This window comes from Ochlerotatus camptorhynchus, unplaced genomic scaffold (assembly GCF_037179485.1).
Source record: "Ochlerotatus camptorhynchus isolate MF236.1 unplaced genomic scaffold, CSIRO-AGI_Acam_v1.1 ptg000182l, whole genome shotgun sequence".
Lineage (NCBI taxonomy): Eukaryota > Metazoa > Arthropoda > Insecta > Diptera > Culicidae > Ochlerotatus > Ochlerotatus camptorhynchus.
The window spans coordinates 1,379,396-1,406,298 of record NW_027040672.1 but is presented as its reverse complement, the minus strand read 5'-3'; the positions used below and the strand labels follow the sequence as shown (position 1 = coordinate 1,406,298).

Sequence of the window (26,903 nt, the reverse complement as noted above, 5' to 3'; positions counted from 1 at the left end):
CCGGTCTTTCGATCCGAGATGTGGCCAGAAGGTATAACGCAAACTTTTAAACGGTGCGGAACATCCTTGCCAGGAAAGGATACAAGTCGTACAAAGCCAGTAAACATCCGTAAACTGGCACATGAAGCAGAATTCCGTGGCGTAGTGTTTTGACGAAACACAAGAACTGCACTTTTAACGATGACGAAACATTCGTCAAATTCGATTTTAAGCAGCTTCCCGGTCAAAAGTTTTACATCGCGACTGGACGTGGGATGTACCTGGACGATTCAAGTTCGTGTTTGCCGACAAGTTCGCGAAGAAGATCATGATTTGGCAATTGATTTGCATTTGTGGCCTAAAATCGGAACCATTCGTCACATCCTCGACGATGACATCCCAAGGTTACAACGAAGAATGCATTAAAAAGCGTGTATTGCCGTTCATCCGCAAGCATAGGGGCAAAGTCATCTTTCGGCCCGATTTGGCCAGCTGTCACTACTCCAAGGTTGTTCTGGAGTGGTATGCTGGAAAACAAGATCGATTTTTGTCCCCAAGGTAATGAATCTTCCGAATTGCCCAGAATTTCGACCTATCGAAAAATACTGGGCAATTTCAAAGCAGTGACTTCGACGAAGCGACGGAGCAGTCAAGAACATCCAGCAAAATGGAAGAAATCTAGACTAACATTTGAAAGGGGCGGAAGAGCCAAAATGTAAACAAACCATATTTTGCCACATATAAAGATAACAGTTCACACAATACTTGATCAACATGAAAAAGTAGAAGAAAATATCCCAGACAACCAGAAGTCGTATTACAATGTACAGACATTATCATAAATAACTACAGTTTAAGTCAACATTGCATATAAGTATGACATATATAGCATTGTGTTGAAGTTAAATCGTATAGAATGCAAATTTCTGACTTATATGCGATGGATCATTTTTCCATCGTACTGTACCACAAATTAAATCGGATTACAACGTAAAACTTTTCAAATTGATTTTGTTATGACAGATTACATCGTATATGATGTCAAATCAACTCGTTTAATAAGAAATTAAAATTTGCACGTATATGGCCTCCACTTTTGTAGGTATAAGCCCTTTTTTTTTGCATTCTATGCGATTGCATAAATGTTTTTATATCACAGAAACAACTTTGAATATACGTGAATTCTGGTTGTCTGGGATCACTTCAAATAATCAAAAACGTTTCTTCTTACATGGCGTTTTTCCAACTATCAACTCTATGATGCATCTGGTTGTTACGCCTTGCACCAGAACTACGAATTATATTGTTTTAATATGCCAAACGTACTGATTCTGTAGTATCTAGTCACGCCCGATTCATTTGAAATGCATCCGATTGATATTTTGCGTGGAAACAACGTACAAAAAGAAGACCAAAACAATCTCCGGGTGTAATTCCACTCTCACAAAATTTGCGAACGAAGAACCAAGGCGGAACAACAAATAGTCCCGAGGGTGTACTTCCACGGCGTATCACCAGTGTTGGCAGTTCAAAGGGTTGAAGATCCGGGGGGTAACAACATGTAAGAAATTATCAGGGCGTATGATGTTTTCTTCTCAATTTCACGACAAAGAAAACTTTTTTTTTGAATTTTTAGTGATGATAAATTACACTATTAACTATAGGCCAAGCTTTTGAAATCACCCAGAAAATGGAAAGTCGTGAAATAGGATTAATTTGTAGGTCATCAAAATTCGGAAGCGATTTTCTCCATATGATAACTTTGGAATTACGCATTTTTCAAATGTTAGTCTAGAAATGCGCTGATTTTGTGTCCATTTCCACTGTGTGGGCGCTGATGGGCTCCATCAAGAGGAAAGTTCGAGATTTCGTGCGAACTGGATAATGGTAACCATCTTATGCTGTAACTTTGAAGTTTTAATAAAAGTACTGTAGAGCAACCAATTATGGACTTTTGAAACTTATTGAATCACGAATTACAGGTCTTTTTTTTCTTACCAATTTATTTTTAGTCAGCCTTTACTACGTATTACAGGCATATTCTCATTTTCGTTTGAACCGTTGTTCCGTATTTTTTTTATTAAAAATACGTATCGAGCGAAAACAAGAATATGGGTGATAACCTTCAACTTAACATAGGTAAATTCAAATCTCTTTCCCTTTGCCTAAATTACCACCCACATTCGTCACGAAAATAAATCATCATTTTCGTTAGTTTCTGGTTAATTGTTGTACGTTTTATGGATCATTTGCAAAATGTACATTGTAATTGGTACAATTTCAATGCTCATTCTTTAGAAATTTAGCGGTACATTTTTACAATTGTGTTGCTGAATTTTACATAAAATGTAGATCACAGTGAAATTTTTAATGGATCATTCTCACTTGTTTAGGGATTTTTACCGGGGTTTTATGGATCACTTGGATGTTTTTAAAGGAGCGTTTATATTTTTATGGGTCATTTATTAATTTATATATACAAAAAAAAGTTTGCCGTTGAGTTTACCCTGACAAATCAAAAATAGTAAAAGCAAAATTTAGTATCTGTCTTAATCTACTTAAGTTCATAAGTTTCGTTTTTAATACAAAAATAATTGTTGTTTTATATTTAATCAAAATGCCTTGTTACTTCATAAGTGAAGTTTAAGGTTTTCAGAGTTGGGAGCAAATGCTATACTAATAACAGCATTAAAATTTAGTGCGAAAATTTGCGCACTCTTTTGCCTATAAATTTGAGGAAATACCTTGAATCCCCTCATCCATCTTAAGAGCTAGGCAAAGAAGTGTGCATTTGATTAGTTTTTCCTCGATTTGTTTTTCGTCGATCTTGTTTTCCATACTGAGTACCAATGCACACTGGGGCAGATACCGAAATTAGCAAGACAAAACCTCTAGCGCATTGGGTTTGCATTATATTGAATTGGTGTCTTTGGCAAAGTTTCTCGGTTTAACATGCACGTTCGTCTGGTCATGGAAATTAGTTCCAATTTCATCCGCATAGATGGTGCTGCGATACTAACTTTCTTATTTCGCACGATATAGGTTTGCTGTCTTGGGCAAAGTTCTAGAACATAAAATAATATATAAAAATGCCCAAGAACTCAAAGTTCTAGGTCTTCAAATAACAAAGATATAGTGAATATTGTAAAATTGACCTGAAATTTACGTTTTTGTACTATTTTCCATACAAACGAGAAATCCTTCATTTTTAACGCCGTGTATCTTTTAAGTCAAATAAGTTGCAAGTTTTTAGGAAGATTTACCAATATTTTGGGTCGATACAAGCGAAATATTAGCCAAAATAGTGAAAATTACCATGATTATCATGATCCGGTTTCTCGAAAAGTAGCAAGTATTAGCAAAAAGTCGTTTACTTTCTGAAATGTACCATTTATTATCAATCAAAGGTTGAAGTCTGCCGGACATATAATTTTATATATTTGAGATATCTGAATTCATAGACTACAATGTTTATTCAATTAGCGTTCGCCAAAGCACGGCTTGCTGGCTGCGTGCGATGGAAACGATGGAATATGTCTCTTATGCTTCGCTAGCTGCACGTTGGCTAACGCTCTACTAATGTATGCACAAAGCTTATTCTTGTATATTCTCGAACATGTGCCAAAAACCATAGAAATTTGTTATCTAGATAAAAATAATTTGCCCGGAATAGATTAGACACGAACCAACTCATACATTTTTTTCCGTGTTCGTGGCTAGGATACACAATTTTCGCGAACACGGTGCTGCCATACTCTAACGGAACTATCAATCCATGTAAATTGATTGATGAGCATTTTAGTAGAATAATTGTATACCTTATTACGATGTTTTTCCTTTTAATTCTACTACTTTTGTACCACTTTCACTTTCACTAATTCACTTTCACTATTTACTTTCCCTATCACTTAAAAAAAAAAAACTATAGCATAAACGTATTTCGTTTACTACTTTCAAACTACTTCAGTGTCTAGCCATAGATCTAATGACAAACACCATACCTGAAAACACAACATACATATATGCACACTACCTATACACGTTTATAAGAAGCAGAAGTAATGCTTTTTCTTCAAGTCTATGACCAGACACTGAAGAAATTTGCAAGTAGTAAACGAAATACGTATCTGTTATAGTTTTTTTTTAAAGTGATAGTGAAAGTGCAATAGTGAAAGTGCAATAGTAAAAGTGCAATAGTGAAAGTAAAAGTGATTCTGTCTACCAAAGTAATTCCAATTAAAATTTTAAACACTCCATATTCCGAAGCATGGAAATAGCATTGGAGAAAGCGCAGGTCTGATAATCACAACGTTCCTCGTTCGACTTCTGTCGGCAATCTTTTTGGGTTTTTTTTTTCGACATTATTCATGTCACTCACTAAATCTCGCTAATAATACACTCCAATAAAAATACACTAGGGTAAACGCTCCTATAGTTGCGGTACGTTAGAAGCGTTAGGTTCCTATAGTTGTGTATGGAGACTCCGTACACAACTATAGGAGCCTAACGCTACTAACGTACCGCAACTATAGGAGCGTTTCCCCTAATACTTTCTCCATTTTTTGGCATTGGACCGCAGCAGCCTCCGTTCATGCGGTCTCCTGTAACAACCTGCGATTATGAATCCCTCATTATTGTATGTAAGCAAATCTTGCATCCCCTGTTGGGTGTAGTTGAATGATTATCGAACTAAAGCTTCATGTTGATATTAGTATAGCATTTCCTCTCAACTCCAAATTTCGGTTTTGTAAATGTGAACTAGAATAATGGGTGAAATTTAAGAACATTGTATAGGCTTAGTTTCAAAAATATTTTAAAATGAATGGTGATTGAAGAGGTCTTTTTACTAAATTGTGAAAACGGTTAGTATCAATTTTTATGGCAAACAAGCATTATTGACGGGGTGACACCCAAATAGCTCGCCCAGGAGTCACTCAGTATTACTACGCCGCTATATCTCTTTAAGGGTCAACGAATATTAAACAACTTAATCCCACTCTGCTACGTTGAATTAAAATTCAATATAAACTAACCATATTCTTCACCGAATAAACAAAAATTCGTTTGAGTGTTATAAATTCTATGCAATTTGCTTAAGCTTCCCGCTTCTGATCATTCCGACCAAGAATGAATGTGCACGATGAAATGTGGACACAGCGCTGCACTTGAGCGCGTGTTACGTTTGCTCGCTTTGCACTGCACAAGGAGAACTTTTGTTATAATAGGAATAGCTCCTCCATAGCTTATTGCCGGTCTATTTAGTCTTGCGCATTTTATATTCCGCATGGCTTTTTGGGCCCGGGTAAATATCTGCCAAAAGTTCGAGAGGCCATTCGGTGGAAAGCAAACTTTGTTTCTATTTTCCTTCGGTGCGGTGTCCAATTCGAGTGAAGATGGTTCGTTTTCCCTCTCTTGTTTCGGCGAAAATGTTTGCATTATGATTATGATCAGCTCATAACGTTAATTATCTTCATTATTAGGAAACTTTCCGTTTGCTCGGTATTTTGGCATTAACATAAGAGCACTTTTCGTTTTGCTTTCTTATTGTTTTGTAAGCGTGTGGGATTAGCCAGAACGCCACTAAGGTGGCGCAAATCTCGGAATGCGGATGGTATCAATTGTGACCACTCCAAAGCCATTCGTAAATATTTTATCAGTTAACAAGAAAATCTGGCCCGTACAGGTAGGCCTTATTCATTCGTCACAATTAAATATTTAGACAGCCGGATTTGGGCTGCAGGTGGCTAGGGGATGCACGCAATTCGGACAACCGACGGTCATACAGATACAGTGCATGGGAAAATTACCCGTAAAGCTGCACACTTGAAATGAAAAGATTTCAGAAATGTTGGCTGCTGGTTGATCAAATATTCAAGATTTATCGGTATAGAGTTTTGGACTTGATTGGCTCGCTGAGAAAGAAGTTTGGGCAATTTTAGTAAAATTAGTGTACTACCGTGTTTCGGAAACGTGTACGGGCAATTTTTGGATACACTGTAAAGTCAAACGATAACAAACGAAAGGGTAGGCCCGAAGAGGGAATTTATCCATTCGTCCGCCTGCCTGCCGGGTGTGTGATTAATGACGGGTTTACTCACCTCGACTGTTGAACGCAATCCAGGTGGACCGAGTTTTCCTGTGAGCTTTGCGGTTCGTTTCTGGTCGCCGACCAGGAGGGGTTTGGTGCGTGGGAGGCAGTGATATGGGTTGGAAGAACGACTGCCCGGACCGGAAATCAGTCAGTCAGTCAGTCAACCAGATGGACAGCCAGATAGTCAGTCGAGTCGGTCCCTCCGGCAGATAATTTTCCTCCAAACAGATTGTTTCGGGCGGAATGCGGTAGCAGGGTGAATCTGGAAAATTGAAAAAGTAACAAAACTGATGGATGATTGTTGGAATTTCGAGGGTGTTGGGTCAAGATTGGAAGAGTCAGAAATGGTAAGAGTAATTGTGTTTGGATAGTGATTTGATTTATGCCATGGTATCATGTCTGGACAGAGGGTATAGTGTATATTTATTAAATTTACTGTACGTTTTAAAGACGGTAGGTTTCCCATTACATATTAAGTAGACTTTGGAAGTTTTATCTGTTGTAATATGCATAAGAATTTGGTAGCTTCTTCGGTGTATGCGGAACGTGAACAAGTACATGCTGGTAAACAGCTAACACGTACCTACAATTGATAATACGCTAATCTGCAGGTATGAAATAAGTGTTCCTTATGCTCTTACCGAATAGCTACGATCCGATGCGGTGCCAGCTGTGGTACGAGTGAACATAGAAAAGATCGGGAAACTATACCTAAACCTATCTTGGCGAGACCTTGGTCGTAGGCTGATGGGGGCCTCCCCTTTTCGGAGGGTTTGATTTATACAATCGGAGCATCTGTTCTCCATGTTAGGGGTTTGGCTGATCATCGGTCCGGATAAAGCCTACCAGAAAATGATATGTTGCAAATAACATAGAAGTAGGCGACTTCAAGGATTTCAAGTGACAATCAAATCAGCCACTGTCAGTGCTGCAAAATCGATGATATTGACAATTCTGCTTTTGTCACCCATTTGAGCTAACAGTCAAGGCAAACCATGTCAATTGTCAATGACAATGCTGTCAGTGACGAAAAAGTCATGGAGCCGTTAATGTGAACAAGCAGCTACGTCCTGAACTGCTTGGATAACCTTAATGTGACACAGAATGTACGATATTACACTTTTTGTTATCAGGTGAATCTTTGTCATTGACGAAAAAATTAATGAGATTTTGATGATCAACACTGTCATTGACTATGTGAAAAACAATTTTGTCAATATCGCGTGAAAGTCTGTCAATGACATTGACAAATCTCAGCACTGGCCACAGTGTCTTTAAAAATCAAATTTTAATTATTATTTTTTTCAAGTCATTACTTGAACATTGAGCACTGAAGATACTTCTTTAGTCCATAAAATGAATACCAGTTAATGAATTTTAATCACAATTATTTTATTGGACGATTACGTCGTGCCCTGTGCAAAAAAAATGGTTAATTTAGGAAGAGATTTAAAATGAATGGTATGGAAACGTTTAGTTGTAATTAAAATCTTTAAATAATTCATAAACAGTATTGTTAGTTAATTAACGTTGTGATTGCTTTTTTTTTTTAAATTAGTAGAATTATGTTCTTTTTGAACCACCCTCCAAGTGAAAATGCACAATTTAAGTGTATTTGGGCACTTTATTAATAATGAATTCAGCTTATAGAAACTATCTGAACCAATCAATTTCAACAATTTATGACATTTTCGAGGTTTTCTCTTTTCAGCAAGCGAGTAATGGCACAATAACCATGAGCCATAAAAGGCTAGGACAAGAGTTAGGGCTCATGTTCCAACCGTCAGAGGAAAATGGAGCAGCACTTAACCTTTCTAGCCTAGATGCTTCCAACGATAAACCAATCATATGATTACCAAAAACGAAACGCACGGTACGAGATATCCACCTTTCATCAATTTATTCGATTCTGGATCAACTTTTTTAAATATTTGATTTAAACAGGCCCGATGTTAGCTGAATCATCTTCCCCCTTAAATATTGCACAGTATAGGCCTGGTCATTATGGTATGTGTGGCGCATCTTCGTTGTGAAGCATATATCAAATAGACAAGATTAATGATGGAGGTATACTCATCATTTACCTCGATGCTTTCAAGAACTAGCTGTAGATTAGATTAGATTAGGAGGCCCACCACTGTGCACAGTGCACAGAGCGGTCCAGGAATGAAGATTACTTAACAATATTGCTGAATAAAGTCAGCATAATGGCTCTTATACAACTATGCGTCCATGTTTTAATTGCATGCTTTGTAAATGCTTTACAAACGGCGTATTCATTCATTACTCCACAACACTGTTTCAGGCTAACAACAAAACAAAATTGGTCGCATAGTGGTTACAGATTCCAACGATTGCCAAGCAGAAGGTCGCGAGTTCAGTCCCAACTTCTACCCTAATTTTTATTTATTTTCTACGACTAATTAATTTAAATCGTAAACATAGATCGTATCACTCACGACAACCATATCATCAATCTATCCAAAAGAATAGCCCAGAAATTAGAGACATGGAGGGGTAACATTGGTCGCATGTAAAACAACTATGAATAAATTAATCATTCTAACATCTCCTTGAATTAGCTAGAGCTACGGCTGGGAGTGTTGATAGGTATTCAGATTCAAGCTTTTATTGCTTATTTAGCTACCCATATGATGTATTCTAGGATAGCTGATGGCAAGGCAAGCGGCTGGTGATCGGAAGGTCATGGTTCGAATCCCATCTAACGACAGTTGTATGTATGTATGTACACGCAGGCAAAGCAACGTAAGAATTCCATAAGAAATTCATATGAATTTTTTAGCCACAAGACATCAGTATGAATTTCATTGATTTGCCTTATGAAAAATAATGTTGACAAAATAATAATAAATCGGAGCAGACTGGAACCGAACCAAAGACGTTGAGTCCGTGTGTTTGGCCACTCGTCTTTCAACGCTTGGGAAGATGAAATGATTAAAAGCGTATAATAGCTACCTCATGTTACTCGAAAATCATTCATAAGTCACACTTATGAAATTCATATATGTTGTTCATAAGTCGAGCCTTATGAAATTCTTAAGTCTATTTGCCTTAGTGTATGAAATAAATTTTCTAGTATCTGTGTGGTGGGTGCTTGCTACGACAGAAATAATAACACAACAATCACTAACGAGAGCAACCCTGCTCTCTGTGCCGTTCTTATTTTCGGACTAATTATCCCGTAGTTGAATAATCGTTTAATAAATGTAATGTAATGTCTAATTAAACATTATTTCACATGACAATTAAGCGTCTAAATACACCTTTATACCATCGCAGTTTAAAGAAGTAATGATGTCGAATAGACGCTGAATAATCAAAAATTTGATCAAATAACCTCTGTTCAACTCTTGTAAGTAGAATAAAAGCTTCTCGACATACCTTATTCAACACCAAATATTTCGATGTTGTGGTTGAATAAATTCTCCACATTTGTATGAACAAAGCCTGAACAGAAGTTATTATTAAAAATAGTACAAGTATTATTAAGCATGCAGTTGAATAAAATCGTCAAAAAGTCGTTTCTTCAATAGGCAATTGTTTGTTGGGTTGCAAATAGGGTGGTGCTAACTATAATTAACTTTTCATTTCCTACTAAAAACTGACAGATTACAAAATTTTACGCAACTTTTCTGACGAGACTAAAATAATTAAGCTTATGATTATTTTTCTTTTGTAGTATTTATGATTTAAGATAGGGTGTCCCTAAAAAATTGATTTATATAATAACTTCTTTATTTAAAATTTTACGTGAAAGTTGTCTTCTATAATTTTTCTTCTGCTCATTGAATTGCACTTTGTTGTTGAAGGAAGTGTCTCGTTTAATATTTTAATCAAACCTGAAATTATCCATCTATGATGAGATTGGACCCTTCAGTCCAAATAAAATCGCAACAAAATTGCTAGATTCCACATTTAGGGAAGAGAATTAAGATAATTTTTGAATAATATGTGGGTCTGTGCTCTATTTTTTTGTATTAATGGCAGATTTTGGACAGGGAGCACTTGGGACCTACTCGGTTCTAATGATCATTATTTGAATTTAGATGTGATTTTAATTTACTTCAGATTCTGATTTCTTTCCCGGTGCAACCAGAAGCTTGTGTGGAGCTTGGATAACCTGGAAAGCCTGGAATTAGCATGAAATTTTAAAAGACCTAGAAAATCCTAGATTTATCAGGGCATTGTTGTAGCAATCAGGGAATTTTTGTAAAGTTCCAGACTTTATTAAGATTCAAACTCAAGAGTACTTTGAAGAGCAACAAGTATCTTATTGATAACATTTCATGATTAAATTTATTGATTCAGTGCCAACATTTCAAAGGGGCATAATTGCATTTGTAAACAATGGCTTTAGCCGTCGCTTTCTTGCGAATAAAAGCCTACTCATGAAAAATAATGACACCAACAGGTAAAGGCATGTTTCCTCTACCAGCTAGCATTGTTATTTTGGAGAGGTGAGATTTCATTTACGAGAAATTGACGGCTAAAGCCATTGTTTACAAAAGCAACTACGCCCCTTTGAAATGTTGGCCCTGCACTATTTAGACTTTTGAGTGGCTTGACATAGCTCTGAGAAGAAAATTCTTCAAAAACTATCGTCAAGCTTATTGTGCATGCACACTACCACCGTCTATCATACATATTTCCAAGCATTAATTTACAACCGTTGCATCCCTCGTTCATGCATTTTTTTTTTAAACTATTTGCTTTTCCCTCGTCTTGTCAACATGTCAGCTGTGTTGAATAAAAACAAATGAGATGCAAGTTAAACACTAACTCGGAAGTATCCATTAAATGAAAAATATCTTGTATCTTGTACTCATTTTTTGAAGCTATTCAAATCTGTCCAAAAATGGGTATTTTCAAAAACGAAAAGCGTGCACTTTTTCCCCATTTGAGTAAATTTCTTCTTTAAAAAAGAATGGGTACACACATGCTTTCAATTCGCCTTGACACCAGTCCCGAAGTGACGTTTCTTCACACACATTTTGACAGTTCCTTATGGGGTTTTAGCGTTGGAGTGAGAGAATAAGAAAAAGTTTGCCATGTTTCACACATAGACTGACAGTTACATACGAGATTTCTCCATAGGAGTAAAGAGTTACAGAGCTCTCGTCAGCGCCAATCAACGTCAACACATCTCTGACGAAGTGAAGACCCAAAGCGTTTAACTTTTTGTTTTTAATAAGTGAGCGTTGTGATCATTCGCGAAGCGAATATTGTCTGTTTCATTCGAGACAATACTCACCGAAACCATTTCAAAAATCTCCGCTTAGGAATTTGGAACCGGTTGTTGCGAGGTAAGAATTAGAAAAGCAATCATGATGAAAATTATGACACGTATTTTGAAAATGCGGTCCGTTTCAGGCTAAACAGGAAAAATGGACCTGTGCGATGAGCAGCATCTCTTGCGGATCAACCAGCAGTGAACTGGACCGAGTTCTAAAAGTGTTCTTTCGCAAGGACAACTTTATGCCTCGGAACTCGGATATATTATAATTATTGTGATTATATACAAGAAAGAGAATGACGTGTTTCAATTATTTAGGATTTTTTATAGCATTTAATTGGTTTAATGCCAGGCAGCCCCATGAAGCAAAACACAAATCAACAAAATGGGTACTTTTTACTCATCTACAGAAACAAGAAGGGTATTTTTTTGACGTATTCATCGAATACTCATTAATGAGTAAAGTCTGTTTTACTCATTTCATGAGTTAAGCCACTTTTCTTCAAAATTGGTCTTTTTTTACTCTTTAATTGGTACTTTTAAGTTAGCGTGTAGAGTCTGTGTATAAGAGTCACGTCAAGAGGAAGTCAGGGGAACTCGCATCACGGTTTTCGAAAGACTTCCTTCCCTTTCACTTGGTAACAGAGGACTTCTGCATCAACTTCAAATGACTTCAAGTGGGAAAACAAATTAGCGGCTGTAGTTAATCATTAAGTGATTTTGTCGAATTAAATAAAATACAAATATAAAAAATTCTCATTACTGTTCATTACCAATCGTATTCAAGGAAAATTTAAAGCGTGCTAATAATCATTTCATCGATTATATTTTATATTTTATTGCAAATACCTTTCGTGGAGTTTTCATAGCATCGTATTGTTTGTTTACTTTGCACGATCGATAGCTGGTTTGACTGTTTAATAGGTAGACTTGGCTTAACTCTTGCCGTGACTCATTATACACCGACGCTAATGCAAGTCAGGGATTGAAATTTACAATAGATCTATAGAATTGATTTAATTTTGCAGAAATGCGGATTAGTTGTAGAAATTTACAGAAGCTCCGCTTTTTTTTGGGATTTGATTTGTTGGTTTAGTGTGCGCACAGAAGAACAGACATAACACTCGCAACTAGTTCATCGAAAACGCATTTAACGGTAAATTTAAATGTTTTTTGTTGGTGGTACCGCCTCCTGTGGCACGCATAATAAATTTCCTCGCGTTTGACGTTTACACACTACCGCCACCTATTCAGCGTGCTAACCATCATAGTACACTCAATAGATAGCGGTAGTGTTTTAGCGACGATGTTTTATAGTGAAAAATATTCAATCTGTTATGTCTGTTTGTCTGTGGTGTGAGTTTTCATTTGCTGGTAACAAGTTTTTAAACGTGGTAATGGATCATTTATAAGTGCCCTTTCTACCACCGCTCATCACTTCAATGTGTACACAGCAAACAAATATAATGTTTATCAATCAATATTGCCTTCCTTATCATTTTTAACTGCTGATATCTACTGAATCGACCTAAATTAAGCTTTTGTGGTACCATATTGTCCGCGCTTTAATGAAGCTTCGAGTGGCTTAAATACAATAATAATGCCAAATTGTAATGAATTAGAAAAAAGTAATTAAAAGTTTAAAATCAGTTGAAATCCGAATAGCATGAACTTAACACTGATAAGAAGTATGAGTGGTTAGAAATTGCAACTAATAAAAATCTCAAATAATTAAATCGAAAAAAGCTTCGAGGGGCTACTAGAACTTTGTGTGGGCTAAAACAAATCTAAACTAAGCTCCGTGTGGCTTAAAATTGACATTAAGGCCCAAGCTTCGACTGGGTTGGCACCAGTGGAACCAGATATACCGATTTATCGGTATTTGTACCCTTTTTAGGAACTTGATACTAATATACATAAATTTTGATTATCCCGTTTGATACCGATTTTTAATAATCACAATTATTAATTCCTGCCTGCGCTCAAATGCTAGAGAAAACTATTGTGAGAGATTTTATAATTCATCTTAAAAATCTTAGAGAGCATCCATTAAGTCCGTCATGCTCTTAGGGGGGAGCGGATTAACTAATGTGTGACAAGCAACCGAACTAACATTGAATGCTGAATAAGGACTAAAAAATAGCTTATTCAGCTTTTAATCAGCTCAAATTGTTTTTTTTGGGAATGCATTAGGTATAGGAAAAACGTGACAAAATGGGTAAGGGGGAGGGGTTGAGCTTCCCTAAAATGACGTGGCGTACTTAATGCATGCTTGCTTATGCTTGATACTCTTTCGACTAGTGTTTCCATTTCTTCGCCGTGTTTGGCTACCCAGAAATCGAGAAACAGTTAATGGCTCATCTCGGTAATTTCTGAGAATCGGGAAATACTTTTGTCTTTTATGTTTTTTTTTAACTTTCTGAAGTTTATTTAATCTTTCTTTAGAAGTTTATTAAAACTTTCCCCTGGAATTTTCTTTCCCCTTCGTCCGTAAGTTATTTCGATTTTCCTCTGGAGCTTCTTCTGGTTTTGCTCGAAAGGTTGTTCCGTCTTCTCCCGCCAGTTTTTTCCCAACTTCCCCCGGGATTTTGTGCTAACTTTCTATAAAGACGCTTCCGACTTTCTTAAAAAGTTTCTTTAAAATTATCTCAAGAAGTTTTGTCCAGCTTCTCCAGGAAGTTTCTTCCATTTTTTTTTCACGAAATCCGTTTAAACTTGCATCAGAAGTATCATCTAAGTCGCCAAGAAGTTTATTTCATTTTAATTTTCTCCATAATCTTCTACCGGAGGTTTTTTCCGACTTCTATTGGAAGATTTTTCCAAGCTTCTTCTAGCTTTCCCTGGAAATGGCCACTCCTAGAATTTTCTTCCGATTTCCAGTACCTTTCTGGGTTCCTCTGAATATGTCATCCGATTTTTTTTTCCGAAAGTTTGTTTGAATTTTCCCTAGAAGATTCTCATTTTTTTTTCTAGGAAGTTCCCCGAATATTTTTCAGATTTTTCTTAGAATTTTCCTTAATAAACAGTCCAAGCTACTCCAAAGAAAAATATATCTTTACAAAGTGTATCTATCCTTCACAAGCGTCCACAAGCTTTTGCAAGATCTTGCAAAGACTTGTGAGCGATTGTGAGGAATGCGTAGGTTTAGAAAGTTGATATTTCGTCTTGGATTGGTTTGGAATGGATTTTTTAGCCTCGAAAATCTTAGAGTCACACCCTTAACTTCTTAGTTTAAACGTTAAATTTTTCGCCTTAAAAAAAGATAAAAATATAAAATTAATTAAAATAGTAAATACGGATAAATACCGATCTAATAAAACCTTTGATACCGATAAGCTTTAAAATAATCTGGCAATGCTGCTTGGCACAACCCTGAGCTGATCATGGCAGGTCGAAATCCAACCTCCGTACACCTCTTAGCTAATGTCGAGGGGGGCGACTCTTTCTACGATGAAGGAAAATTTGTTTTTTGATGTGGTTAGCTGCGCGCACGCTGAGTAGATAGTAAGAAGATTTATGACGATTCTTAAGACTTCTTGCAAAAAGATGATGCACGATGCAAGTAGATGCGAAAAATTAAAGAAGATTTTTCGAAAATTGAGTAGCTAGTGTGAGACTTGTTGAGCACCTAGAATTGAGATTTAGATGTGTCGTCCCCCTCGGCTAATGTGGGACTCTAAGGGTCCATAAAACCCAACTTCCGAGTAGGTTGGCACATCTCTGAGTTGATTATCGAGTAGAGATTAGGTGAACAGATGAAATTATGTTGATGACGTTGTAGTTATGATTCTCAGTTGTATGTTAAGAGTCTAGTAATCTAATAGATTTTGCTTTTCAAAGGAGATTTAGGATCGATCAAGTTTGATGCTGATTAACTGGGAGATCCATTAATGAACTCAAGTGATATAATTGATCAAAGATGCATTATAAAGTACAGATAAAAGGAACAGAAGAAATTAGTCTTCTGATGTCTAGCAGCACAATAAGGCAAGCTTATCGTTTCATTTGAAAGCTACTCCCTAAAACCCGCTGAAATGAAAACCAAGGTCTTAATGTCACAACAATGGCTGGAGTTGTTGAACTAATATGGATGACTTCAGGTTGCAGTCTGAAGAAATGTGTTTTTTAATAAAACAAAGCAGTGCATTTTGACAGCTTGATTGGAACAGCTTTTAGCAGACGTCCGATATAGAGGGCTTTACCGTTGACAGGTCGATTCAATACGGAGTTCAACGGTTCAACTCACTTGAATGGCAAATTGATCAACCAGAAATCTGTTCGATGTTCAACATTTTCTGTTCACATTCAAGTCGTTGACCATCGACCACCAGATCGGGATGAAGTTTTTGCAGAATAATCCCTCTTGCACGAGAAGTGCTTGATCTTTAGTCCACCGTAGAGCATCTTCCTTCTCCAGTAAAGAGTTTGATTTAAAGTTTTTCGCATGCTTTTTTCCCGTTTCTGATTTTGCGAATGGTAATATTTATAGATTGTCGAATTGATTGTCAAAATACATAAAGAATAAGATACCAAACAATTCGTTTAAAAGTGTATACAGGCAAAGCGATGCCAGTCCCTAAATTGAACCCCCGGCTCCAAGGAATAACATTCGCAAAAACAATAAAACATTTAAAAGTCGATAAAAAAATATGAAAAATTGTCCCAGAGCGGCTGTCCACTAGAGAAAATAAAACATACCGACCGTGGAATAACATTTTTTCATCGTCCACCAGCCGCCGGACGAATCGATTGACTTTAGTCGTAGCCTTTTGAGATCATCGGAAGCTTTTCATATTCTTACCTCGCCGCCTGGCAGCGTCGTGTGCTATGTACACATATTTTTTTGCTAATGGAGCACAATTTCACGACAAACAATTCGATTATCCCCTGGGTGTCATATTCAGTTACACCGTACTGCCGGTTAGGGAGCATGCACTAAGTACGTCACGCGAAATTCAAAAATAATTAATACCTCCGCGCCCCTTTCGACTCGTTTTTCTCACATCTTATGAACTGCTTGTCACAGATTACCTTTATCTCATCTTAGACAGTGACGTACTTAATGGATCCGCCCCTAAGGTAGTTTCAAAATGCTGCTTTTCTGATGCCTATAACCGTTTCCTTTATGCTATATGAACTACGGAAAACACACATTCGCAGTACAATGTGACAAAAAAGGGGCAACCCAAGCAAGAACCGATAACTATCCGATAACATATGAATATCTTAATGTGGTATGATGGCTAATTTTGGTATGCTTGTGGAATAAAACCTTGTTTAGATACTATTCAGCTATTGAAATACTTTGTAAAATATTAAATAAATGCCAAAATAACAAAACGTGATATTTCAGTTTTAAGACAATAACACCTTAAAGAGATATTGGATTGGAACCTTTTAAATAACAAATTATGATATTCTGGCATCAAAAAATCGTTTATTATTCGTCAGTTAGTACACTGAGACACATAGACTTAAGAATTTCATAAGGCTCGAACAACACATATGAATTTCATAAGCGTGTCTTATGAATGATTTTCGGTTGCTCTTATACGTCTTTAACCATTTTATTTTCCCAAGCGGTGAAAGACGAGTGGTCATCACACGGTGCCCGTAATTTCAACGTCCTGTCCTTGATTTGTTTTCCGTCGACCTTGTTTTCCGTACTGAGTTCCAATGCTACCGACGTTATGGAGTCAAAAAATCCCGGCGGCGCCAACTGGGATTGAACCCAAGCCTTTTGGGATGATATGCAATCAGCTTACCACCAGTGCCGCTAATATCAACGTCCATGGCTCGGTTCTCGTCTGCCTCGATTTTAATTTTTTCTTAACATTATTTTTCATAAGAAAAATCAATGAAATTCATACTGATTGTGGCTAAAATTCATGTTTCTTATAAAATTCTTACGATCTTTTGCCTCAGTGTATAATAGCTAAATTATTTATTGATTCGTTATATGTAAAACATGGTTAAGGTCTTATGTTTGGTATTTTTGATGTCAGGCTCATCAATACCATATTTAGGTTGCGAATTATGCATTTATCGTACCTAAATTTGGTACTCATATGTTATTTTTCCCTGCTCGGGAATAGGAGTAGATACTACCATAAAAAGCCTTCCGTTTTGCGATCGTTGTCGACGTCGATGGAGTTTGCCATAGAGGTTATGGGAGGAACAAAAAAGCAGCACAACGGAAGGAAAATCCTTTCTCACAAAAGAAGCCATCCTCGTTCGCTGGATGTTGGCTCGCAGGTATGCTTGGGGAAGGATAGAAGCAGTAAGAAAATTACTCGCCGTAACTGGAAGCCATTACGTAATCATCATCCATAGTTGAGTGAGTGTGAGTGTGATGCGAGCTTCAATTGAAAATGCTCGGGTAAATGGTAACCTGTACTTTGTACAGGCGGAAAAGTCAATGACATTTGTACTCCACAAGTTTCGTAGTTATACTGTACTTAAGAATGGAAGGTAGGCAATTTCTTGTGCAATACTACCCCTTTACTTGGACTTACAGAGAGAGAGAGAGAGCTGTGGTTATACGAGGAAACAATATAAAATATTTAAAGGTTTAATGGTTGGTTGCGGATTGCTTGCTTTTATTACAAACTGGGTCACATTTTATGTCTTCGTTGACCGGGATTCATGTCTTGTTTGGATTTTGTCGGCAAATTACGTAATCGTAACTATAGCATATTAAATTTTCCATATACAATATTCATAACCAAGCTTCTTATTTAGAAAATAATAAATTTTCAATAAAAAAGCTGAAAGCAAAAAGAAGTGCTTCTTACAACGTGACGTGTACACGGCCAACAACAATAGCTCAGCGACTGAATTCAATTGACTCAGAGCATTTTCTTTCCATACGAAATTTACTCATATTTGAAAAAAAAAAGTTAATGAGTAACTGCAGTTTTTTTTTCAAATATGAGTAAATTTCGTATTAAAAGAAAATGATCTGAGTCAATTGAATTCAGTCGCTGAGTTATTGTTGTTGGCCGTGTAGCGCTTGTTATACGGTGTTGACGTCAACATGCTGATACTCTCAAAATGGGAAAGCCATGTTTTCGCCGAAATTATTCATTACCTACTGTTTGCAATACATTAATGGCTACGGAAATAGTGAGGGAAGGTGCCAAGGATGGAGCAGCCAGTAAGCATGGGTGACGATGTAGTATAACTTCCTTCCGTTTCTTTGGCGTTACTTGTCCATCCATTCCCATCCATAGGACGATAAATACGGTAGGATGGTCTAAAACACACCCCTGGGATAAAATGGCCCGCGCTGTTTTTCATAGCTTTCCGATGGTCAATTCGTGAATTTAACGAGCAGCATTGTTAGTCAGTATTTGAACTAGCATACTGGCACATAAAATCCCACAATTAGTAATGGGAAAACAACTAAAAAGCGCGCGAGGTGCATTATGGACTGTTCTCTCCTACGTTTGATTTCCCGGCGTGCAATTTTATGACTGCGTACGCTTACTTCTCCTGCTGTTGGGTTTTATGATTGCTACGAGTTGCAAACCAGGAGCCTCACTACGGAAGTCGAAACGAAATTTTTTTTGTATGAACGCTTGTATGCACATTAGACTGATGCAAAAATTGAAATTTTGGCTCCACAGTGTTCAAATGGTTTCAAATCGAGTCCTGATTAGCCTCCGAAAGTTTAAACTCATTTGATAAGAAACTGACTTAAAGTTTATATAGAAATTACTATGTGAAAACAAAACTTTTTGTTCATTGTCTTCTAGCCTTTTAACATATCGTACTGTTAACAAATTCTAATGTTATTCTAATGGGATTTTTTATCAGTTACAACTTTGCAAAAAGTCGTTTTTCAGCCAAACAACAAATTAAATAGTTATTAATTGTTTAAGAGATTGATAATCTTATGGCAAGATTAAGCAACTGTATTGTGGGCAACACTGTATTCTGCAGTGTAACATAGTAGCCATGATTTTTGTCCTCTATTCTACGCGCCACAAACACCAATGTTGCCTGCTGAACAGTTGATTGATCATAATCGTAAGACATTAGTAACTTGAATCATTTATAATTTTTGTTCCTTACATTTGATCGAAAAGAGGTCTTGCACAAAGTTGTAGCTGAAAATTTTTTCAACAAGCTCAGCTATCATTTTCTAAAGTAGAGTAAACTGGTGAATTTTGAGATTGATATGAACCGAAATTATAGTTTCTCCATACTAATTCCCATATAAACTTCAAATGGTTTGTGCCAAGTAAGTTTCTCAGCATTATCGACGTAGGACTACGATTTTTTTATATTATAGTCACTTTAACACTCTTGGGTCATTCGTGACTTGTCCGGGGTGAGATTTGAACTCGTGACTTTGGCGTGAGAGATATGGATGTTAACCACTACACCGGGGACCCCCCCAAAAAAAAACTAACGGGATTGTTTTTTGCCTAATAGTTTAATTAACAATTACAAAATTGTTGAATTACAAATTTTATTTTAACATAATCAATCATTCAAAATTTTGAAATAAGAATTAAGGGGACATTCAATATCCTTAACTGAATTCAATTTATTAGGTAAATTCAGTTTCTATCCAATTCAAAATTTAGTTCCAATCTAGGTTCCAATCATATACAACCAATTTTCAGGTACTTATCGAATAACGTTTATTTACAGTAACTGGAGTGAAAATTCGCTATTTAAAATGCATTTCATATAACAAACCGGTTTAAAATATAGATAAATCAAATAGCGAAGGCTGTAGTTCACTAAATTTAACGTTAATTAAACTGTTTCATTTTGTGAATTTGAACTGATCTGACACAAGGCATAGGGCTGTGTTTAAATTTGCAAACATGATGAAACCATTTTGATAAGTCTAAGTCCGGCTTTGTTTCGCTGATGAAAGATGCAAATTGTATACTGACAAATCAATACATTACAAGCTAACATGTTACATTCGTTTCACAAACAACGACGGCAGTCCCAAAACAGCAGATGAAATGAGAGTTGAATACAAAAGCAAATTCATATTTCAAATGCACCTTTGTTTCCCTGGTGACAGCATTATGAACTAAACTGTGCACCATCTTGTGCATATGAACAACTACACGGTAAGAAAAAAGTTCCCAACGGCCAGTTCACTTTTACCTAATTTTGACTAGTTTGTCTTCTTTTCTCCTTCTAATGTTGTCAAAAACGAAGAAGCAAAACCACCCAACAGGGTAGTAAAGTGTGGGAACCCAACGTTGAGTATAATCATATTTATCACTATTGGGTACAACTAACTTACTTTTGGGTAGAAAGCTAGTGGAAAATTCCATATGAACAGCACACAAGTAAATGAAAATTACTTTGACCCACTTTACCTACTTTTGGGTTCCTGCACTATTGTGCCGAGATGAGTGAAAAGAACTTAATTTTGGGTACTTTTTTCTAACCGTGTAGGCCAAAGATAGCAAGTCAGCTCGTACACTGGTGAAGAAATTTTTAACTAAACTGGCCACCATACAATAGGTCTTATAAATCTGATCAACGTTGTCAAAAACAGCAACCATCTATCTAGTTGAGCTTTCAAGTTAAAGCAAGTAACTATGAGTCAAATCGTATACTCGCCAGGCTTGGTGTGATAATTTAGAACTGAGTTGTCCACTATACAATTGGTCGTGTGGAGAGCAACCTTCTATCTAGTCGAGATGTTAACCTAAGCAAGCCATTAGTAACAAATGGCACTAGTGGTTAGTGATTTTTTCGTGTGAGATACGATAGGTCTTGTTATTCAGAACTGAAGACAGCAAACATCTATCTAGCCGTACTGTCAAGTTAAAGCAAGCAATAAGATGTCAAATTGCACACTAGCGTCACACTGTGAGTGAATTCTGAATTGAGCTGTCCATCATCCAATAGGTCTTATTCATCAAAACAACATTGTCCAAGATCGCTACTTTTTATCTAGCCCCAAATTAAAGCAATAAGAAGTGAAATTGTATACCTTGAACCCCCGGTAATCTAACCGTTTTTAATCTGAACACTTTTTAATTTGAACCCCGCTAATTTGCACGCCGTGCAAACTCAAAATGCAAGATCAACAATTGAAAAGGCCTCAACTCCATTTTGTAAACAAACCTTGTAAGGCCATTTTGTTGCGAACCGAAGTACGCCATCGCAAACCAACAAAATCATCAGGTAGGGGAAATTATCCTCTACCCGATTGTGTATTAGGTTTGCGAATGTAGGTTTTGGTTCGTGAGAAAATGGCCTTACAAGGTTTGTTTACAAAATGGAGTTGAGGCCTTTTCAATTGATGGTCTTGAATGGTTCAAATGTCAATCAGCTCATGCAACGGAGTAAAGCAAAATGGATTTTTGTGAAACGGAACGCAAAATCAAAACAAAACAGCACGTCAGCGGCGCCGGTGGTGTAGTGGTTATCGTGATGACCTCTCACCCCAGCAGGCCTGGGTTCAATCCCAGTCGGCGCCACCGGGCTGTTCTGAGGCATAACATCTCAGATCACGGCGTTGGAAGCAACGCCGTTGATCCCCGGTTCATGAGTTGATGAGTCGATAGGAAGGGTCCAGGTGTGGGAGCTGCCTCCCTTGTGTCGGTAGCATTGATGCTCAGCACGGAAAAAAAGATCGACGGAAAACAAATCAAGGAAAAAAAAACAAAATAGCAAATAAGGCTACGAGAAACACGATTTTCTTATGCCCATAGGGTTACTAGAAGCTAAACTTCAAAATGAAACCCCGTTAATATGAATGTAGGAAGTATCGTTTTGAATAGCGGGGGTAAACGGTACCAGCAATTAGAAGTTAAAAAGTGTTCTAAAGTGTTGTACACCATCCAATAAGTCTATTTCAATTGAAAAACTTTTCCAAAGACAGAAATTTTCCATGTAGTCAAGATGTCAAGTTGAGCAAATAATGTATTAGTGTCACCTGGAAGTCGAATTCTGAACTCATCTGTTCACTTTCAAATAGGCCTTAAGCATCTGATAAGCTTTGATGAAGACCGCAATCCAGTGATGTCATGGTTACCCTGGAAGGTAACCAGTTCTAACCACCATGACATCCCTGAACATTTTGCTTAAAATCATGAAGCGACTATTGGACACTGCAGGGATACCCGATCAACAAATTCAAAGTGAGCCCCGTTTAAATGCAATTTTAGGGTTCAACGGTACACGAAGTTTTTCCTAGAAAATCTAGGAAAAATTTACTCATTCGCTAAGTAATCCCTTTTTTTTTGCAAATTTTGAGTCAAATTCGACTCAATTTTGAGCTAATCTCATTTGCCGACCTAGACTTAAAAGACTTTTAGCAGATTTTTAAGAAAAAACAAATTACTCACTTTCTACTATTTTGAGAGAAATCCTACTCAATTTTGAGTTAGTCTCATCGGCCGTGTACGGCGTCTAACGACGTGACAATCATCGTCACATCCCCAGACGATCTGAAGCAAAGCGTACAGGTGTGCATAAGCAAGCAAGCACGTGATTGGTTGATTGTGTCCTAAATGTTTGATCAAATTTCAATAGTTTACTGATGATAAAGTACTGAAATACAAACAAATGTTATTTCTGAATCAAAGGGTGTGCAAAGAATTTAAATCCGTCCAAGAATGGCGAAGTAATAAGCGTTTAAAATCTAACACTATTTCGTTACACAATTTTCTGATTTGAACCCCAGAATAGTTCACAAAGACGCAGTCTTACGTCAAAAATGATTTAATAACTCTTCAGAGTAGGAAAATTCCTGTTACGGTATGGAAAAACCGCAATGTTGGATAATAGTTTGTCCGAACCATTCTTTGATTTTAGCAAAGCAAACTATGGACTAGTCAAAGATAAATTGGACTGTGTAGCAGTAAAGCAATTGATGTATTCTGTCAAAAAGACAGTGCCAGTGAAGCAAAGAAATAGATCAAATACAAAGGCAGCAATATGGTTCAATAGACAGATTTTCAAACTTAGAATTACAAAGCAGACAGCTCATAAGGCTTACAAAGGAAAAAATAACGATGTTAATCAATCTTACATATTATCTGACCAGCTGAATCTGGAGATGAAAACTGCATATGAAGAACACAATATGCAGTTAGAAAATAACATTAAGACAGACCCAACATTCTTTCTTAAGTTTGTTAAAGAGAAACAGAAATCAAGGTGCTGTCCATCAAAAATGCAATACAACATCAGGACTGGCAATACGCCTAATGAGATCAGTAACTTATTTGCAAGACATTTATGCATGATGACAACGAGCGATATTATCAATATTTTTCATATCTCCAAGAGCCGATGATAGACATTAGGTTGATAAATTATCCGTCGCTGAAATCATTTGTGCTCTTGAAACATTGAATACTTCAAAGGGTGTTGGACCAGATGGTTTATCAACTATATTTTTTAAGGAGCTATCTAAACCTTCACTTTCAAAGAAGCTTATGCTGACTATTTAATTCCTCCCTGGAGACCAGTGTTCTTCCTCAAATTTGGAAGGAATCATTTATAATCCCAATTTTAAAAGTGGGGAAAGGTTTGATATATATAGAAAGTTACCGTGAAATTGCTATAATATCAAGCATTCCTAAACTATTCGAATCCATCATAAACGACAATGTGTCGTCACAGGCAATCATGGGAAAATTCATTTACTCGCGCGAGCACCACAGAAAGAAAATATCTACAAAACAGATTACCAAACGAGTGTAAATTCTTCTAACCGAGTGACTCTGCAGGTGGACTTCGAACTGACACCAATAGAAATGGAGGATAAACTAAAAGGCAGCCGAACAATTTTCTCTACTGAGGGAGGACCCGATTGAATGTGTAAAAACCGAACGCTAATGATTTGAAAAGCCGAGAGAGATATTTTTCGGCTCAGTGATTTAAATCAGTTGATTTGGCTACAGTAGTTTTACAGTATTACCGTGACGCTTACGTTTATGTGTTACAATATAGTACTTTTTCCATGCTAATACCAATTTAAATGTGTCAATTTTTTTCCCTTGATTTGTTTTCCGCCGATCTTGTTTTCCGTGGACACCAGGGAGGCAGTTCCCACACCTGGACCCTACCTATCGACTCATCAACTCATGAACCGGGGACCAACGGCGTGATCAGAGATGTTATGCCTCAGAACATCCCGGTGGCGCATCGAAACAGAAAGTCGATGAAGAGAATCGATCAAAATCACTTGCACTCCTGCTTCTAAGTTTGGTTACAAGATTACAACTCTGGAGAGCATTTGTGTGGTCTTTGGGGGCGTGTGGTTGTGAATATGGCGATGAGTGTGTAAAATGTTACGCAATTGCATCCTCCCTATTTGTACATGCCCGAAGATCGGAGGCGAATGCCACTTCGACTTGTTTCGTCTAGAAACGAATTTCTGATGACTGTGTTGGGGAAGCAACATATGCATGTACGTAATTGGTGGATTTGTTAGTTATTTCGACGCTTTTGGGCAATGCTTAACATTACCACTTTTCAATAGTTTCTTGTTGAAAATCAACAGTCAAAAGCATTACTATCGATGCGTCGAAATATTTCTAATCTATTTGGGATAAAATTATTGAAATTGGTTTAGGGGCAGCTGTTATTATCGTTCAAAATCATTCATAATTTCGTTACATGTTCGATCTTCGGTTTTCATAAAGTGTACCCCCATGTAGAAATCAAAGACGTAGTCCTACGTCAAAATCGCGAATTAAATTAAAATAATCGCTTCGCATTTTGACAGTAAACATCTCGCCCCATACTGAAGTACAACCGAGGGGCGCTAAGCGGTTGATTATATTTTTAAATGTAATTGCGCTCATGTTAATATTTTAAGTAAACCAAAATTGATTACATTTTGGATTCCAGTTACATTTTTAATGCAGTCTATTAATACACAATTATCCCAAGCCTCACAGGACCCAATTAGCTACCAAGCTAATAAATTCACCAAAAAGTTATTAACATTAGACTAGGTACATGAGGCATCCCAAATTAAATTTGAGAACAGTTTTTATCATCATCATCATTATCATCCATCGCCAACACCAACCGGGTACCCGCAGCCAAAAATAGTTCAAACAATTTGTTATGATAAGTTTTCACGTTCCACATTCACGAACTCACCCATGCACAAGATTATTCATAGGTACCCACATCACAGTCAGTAACGCAATCAGAACCTGTTTCTGGGTAGAGGCGCATGGTGTCAATGTCAATTTTGGGCAGGGAAATCCCGGCTCTGGAGAAGGTTGGGACGCCTACCAAAACTTAAGTAGCCGTTGTTTTTTTTTGCAATAGAGCAGTTCTACGCAAAATAGGTAAATGACCAGATTTGAGCTTTTCCGATTGAAATGAAACTTTGTCTGTGTTTTCGCCGACATTCCTATCTAAATGTATAAAAATGTGGTTAAAATTCATACTTTACATTTGAAAACACACACACTTAGTTTTTTTTAGCTGAGTGCTCGGCAACCATCTCAGCAATAAAATAAGTTTGCAGGGATTTCGGCAATGCTAAAGTTGACTGTTGTCATTTTTTACAGAGAATCTCAGTAAATTAAAAAAAAAATAATCATACTAATCATAAGAATAAAAAAATATATCGGAATTCGGCAATTACTTTCATGTTGTTTGGGTTTAAATTTGATTTTAATTTTGCAGGAAAAAACTTTAGTGTCAGGTAATTTAATAGATCGATAAATTTGTTGCCAGTAGAGCTCAAGCTTCATTAAAAAAAATCCGACAAATATCTACTTGAACGGCAAACACTGTGGATTCCATATTGATACATTGGATTATCAAAGATAAATTGTTTGGGTGTAAATGTGATTTTTTTTTTCAAAAAAAAAAAAACCATCACTATCAGGTTATTTAATTTCATAGATCGATCAATTTTTTTGCCGGTAGAGTAGGTAGAGTGGTGCAAGCAAAAACCCGAAAAACAGCTACTTGAACGCGAAACTGGAGGTCTATGTAGTCCTGGAAGTTTTGGCAACTGTTTGCTGGGTTTTGTGCAAATGCCCGAGTGATGAATCGGAACATGTCGCAACACCGTTCCAAAGAAAATTGGATGGATCTCGTTCCACAAATCCAGTTCTACAAACAGGCCTGTCATGATGGATAGGTGTGGGAGCTGCCTCCAGGGCTTTTCATTTTCGAAGCTCTTAAATTAACTCGAGTTTTGTCTTTTTCATATAACATGTTCAACGCATCATTTTTTCTATAACACCTAGAGAGACTATCAGCACGAAACGAAAATGAAAAGGAAGCACGCTTAGAACGAAAGGCTGGCTGTAGATTTTCTCGTCGTTGCTTTGCTCATCACTTTCAATGAAAGTAACGTCGATTATGGACTAGGTTTCATAACCATCAAGAAAAAAAAAAATTTATAGCAGGAGTTCGATATCGTAACACAACGCACCCTCGAGAGATTTATAAAATACGCGAGGACACTAATCACCTAAATAAAACAAGTCAATTAGTTGGAGCACTGTCGATAAACCACGGTGGGTGGATCGCACAGACCGTGCGTTCGGGTGATTCCTGTAATTTGTTACAGGAAAGCTCTCACCAAGTTCTGCATTCGAATCCATA

At 36.9% G+C, this 26,903-nt stretch overlaps 1 protein-coding gene across 2 annotated transcripts in view; it reads right to left on the bottom strand.

The window, feature by feature from the left end:
• Nucleotides 1-26,903, bottom strand: part of LOC135702038 (uncharacterized) — a 225,010-nt gene that overhangs the window by 95,420 nt on the left and 102,687 nt on the right. For both annotated transcript variants that reach the window (XM_065223009.1, XM_065223010.1), the window contains exon 2: nucleotides 6,078-6,332. The gene's annotated coding sequence lies outside the window, so the exon portion shown is untranslated. The remainder of the gene's footprint in view (nucleotides 1-6,077; nucleotides 6,333-26,903) is intronic.